The sequence below is a fragment of the Phymastichus coffea genome, unplaced genomic scaffold (assembly GCF_024137745.1).
Source record: "Phymastichus coffea isolate CEN01 unplaced genomic scaffold, Cenicafe_Pcof_1.1 PCOF00035, whole genome shotgun sequence".
NCBI classification, from domain to species: domain Eukaryota; kingdom Metazoa; phylum Arthropoda; class Insecta; order Hymenoptera; family Eulophidae; genus Phymastichus; species Phymastichus coffea.
This window is the reverse complement of record NW_026706846.1, coordinates 1,704,399-1,708,024: the sequence shown is the minus strand read 5'-3', so window position 1 is coordinate 1,708,024 and position 3,626 is coordinate 1,704,399.

Genomic DNA, 3,626 nt, shown 5'->3' with positions numbered 1-3,626 from the left:
CCTGAACGAGGTTCATCTTTTGTTGTTGTACGGCTGCGTTTAAATTTATTTACCCAGTCATAAAGAGTCTTAAACACAGGGGCAGATTTGCCATGAACGGCGTTCAACTCAACTGTGATTTCTTTTGGTGTAAGGCCTTTTAAATGAAAATGTCTTATCACAGGGCAGACTTGCCATGAACGGCGTTCAACTCATTTGTGATTTCTTTTGGTGTAAGGCCTTTTAAATGACAATGTTTTATCACCGTTCGAAACTCTGTTTTTTTCCATTTTTCATATAAACCATTAACGTTTTGTTCAACCAACGCTCACAAAAAAACGACTTAATAAATCGAGCTAAAAATTTATACGATATCTAGTTGACAAAAACATTATAATTTAAGCGTGATGAACGCCATCTCTTGGATTTTGTAAATACTTATTGACCCCCCTCGTAGAAGAAACGAGTTTAAGTATCTTGACAGACAAATCATCGGGACCGAATGTTCTGAATGAGGACGAGTTTAGTGCATCCATAACCTCCTGGCTAGTAACCTCACGAAATTTGAATCGGGAGTGGGCGTGAGGAACATTTGGGATACTTGCTAAAAGGGCGTCAAAAAAGTCATATGTCATGGGAGGAGACGAGTTGACTATGTTGGCAAAGTGGGTATTTAGTGCGGCTGGGGGAAAAAATCGAAACGGAGATGGAAGAGCGCACTTAGTGACGCCCCAGTTTCATAACTCGCTCCATCTGGCCTTACTAGTACTTGCGGAGGAGAGCCTGATTGAGATACAAGAATTTTTTGCTGAGTCGAGGGCATTTGAGACGTAATTTCGAAGTCTTCGTTACCCAGCGACGTCACTGACCTTAGCGGGTGGAGAATACCAGTTTATAGGCAGTGTGACGCCTTTTTATGAGAGCGAGAATGCTCGGAATCACACAGGGTTTATGCCTAGAAGACAACTTGATGCACGTGAGAAAGGCTACCTTGTCGAAGGACTTTATAAGGACTTCAGTAAGAGAGTGCACCGAGTTGCAAGTCTGCATCCATCGGCGGGTCCGAAGAGCTCTTCAATCGTACTGGAAATTTGTTGACCAGACACGAAAGAAGACAGCTAAGGGTCTCATTTAAGGCCGCTTCGTTCACCCGATTTAACCCGCGGGACCTAATGACTCTGGTGACGTGTTTGTTCGTGGTGAAACGATAGGTGAGCGAGATAAAATCATGGCCAGCAATTAAGGGAGTATCGGATTTTCCAAAGTTCTGGATAGCATTAGGGTCTTTCATTATGAAGAGGTCAAGTTTAGTGTGGGAAGGGTGGTTTATATTGAGACAGTGATGTGTGGGATCAGTGGATATGATGTGGAGGTTGTGTAAGTCGACGAGAGATCCCAAAGCTCGAGCATCAGGCAGAGAGCTAACTCAGGTTGGCGTTAAAATCACCGGTAATGATGACATTGCCGTACAGGGGGAGGTAAGTGGCCAGGCAGTTAAAGAAATGTATGGGAGAGCATGCAGAAGGACGTCTGTATACCACCGCCATCAAAAACTTGGTCTGGCCAGACATTATTTCGCCAAGGATGAATTCAGGTGTGTTATCAAAAACTGGATCTGAAGTAGCTAGAAAACTAAAATTAAGGTGAGATCTGACATAAAGGTCAATCCTGCCACCCTGTTTTCCAATTCGGTCAAGCCTGAAAGAATTGAAATCGGGGAGGGAGAGGTATGAGTTAGAGTAATTAGATGAGAGGAAGGTTTCAGTAATGGCTATGATGTCAAAATATGTAGAAAAGGGCTTGTACTTCGAGAAGAGTAAAGTGACAGAGGGAATTTAGTTTATTTATATTAATGTGGTCGACAAAGAGGGAAGCAGAGGGCAGGGTATGGTCCTGGATTAGCTAGCATCATTGACCAGAAACTGGAAGAGATGGATTTGTGACCACTTCAGATAGCTGAGCTGGAAAGACAGACACTGTCCGGTTAAAGCAACTGTCCGTTGTGTTAAGTTGCGAAGCAGTCTTTTGGGTTGACGGCAGTGGATCGCTGTTTGGCTACCTGGGGCGCGAAGTTGAGGTTGAGCGGCGCATGTGTTCGAGCGCTATAAGAAACTTGGGCCGAATTATATTCTATCCAAGAAAGACTTTAGCCCTGCTTATGGGACAATTCGCACCATAAGAAACTAGGGCATAGTCTGATTTTCCTTCAAACATTATACATATTCATTTTTTTTGGAAATGGACCAGTGATATCACCGGCCACCACCTGCCAGGGTCGTAACACTTGTCTACGACCCATCAGCCCGCAAGGTGCTCTTTGTTCCACCTTGCATTGCTGACATACCGGGCAACTCTTTACGTACTCCCTGACCTGAAAATACATAAGTACAAATAGTACAAGCGCCTAGCCCTGGAGAACGTACGCTCTCGTCCTTGATGTCCTGCTGTAGGAGCATCATGGACTTCCTGGAGCACCTGGTGCCTTTTCTCTCTAGGCACCGCAAGCTTCCACGCTTCATTGTTATCGATGGACCCTTCACCGTCCTCATCAGGCTGATAATGATACAGCCTCTCTCCCACTACCTTCCAAGTAGGGTGAGAGTGTGGGTCTTGGCATACTTCCTGGTATTGTTGCAAATACCAGGCGTCAGTGGTCTCCGGCCGACTATTTATGGCACTCACTTCAATCCCCTCCTCCTCATAGGCCCTAGACAATGCGTCAAGCACCACATTGAGATCCCCCTTTCGATATTCAATATCGAAAACATTGCCTTGCAATGCTAGCGCCCATAGCACTAGTCTTCCCGTGGGATTTCTCATATTGTGGAGCCATTTCAGGCAACTATGATCAGTGATGACCCTGAAGTGATGCCCTTCAATGTACGGCCGGAACTTTCCAATAGCCCATACCACTGCCAAGCACTCTTTTTCGGAGACCGTATAATTTCTCTCAGCGCTATTGAGTGATCGGCTAGCGTATTCTATCACACGCTCTTCTCCATCGACATCTTGCGTGAGGACTCCTGCGATCCCACTGTCACTGGCATCAGTTTGTAGTATAAACTGAACGTTAGGATCGGGAGATTGCAGTATTGTGGCGGAAGGCATCGCCTCCTGCAACCTTGTGAAAGCTCGCTCTTGCTCCTCCTCCCAAGAGAAACGTACATTCTTCTTTGTCAGGCGGTTTATAGGTTCAGCGATCATGGCAAAGTCGGGTATAAAACGTCTATACCACGAGGTCATTCCCATGAATCGCTTCACCTGTTGGACAGTCCGGGGTGTTGGATATTCCAATATCGGTCGTATCTTCTCTGGATCTGGTCTTACTCCATCCTGGTTTATAAGAACTCCCAAGTACTTGACTTCCGTCTTGCAGAAGTGACTTTTGGCTTTGTTGATGGTTAGGTCCGCACCTAGAATTCTCTTTAATACTATTTCTAGGTGCCGCTTATGCTCCTCAAAGGACGACGAAACCACAATTACGTCGTCAAGGTAAGCAAAAGCGAATCGATCCATATCCGGGCTTATCACCTTGTCCATCAACCTCTGGAATGTCGCTCCTGCGTATGACAGTCCGAAGGGCATTCTCTTGAATTGAAAGTGCCCTAATCCAGGTACTGTAAACGCTGATATCGGACGAAATTCTT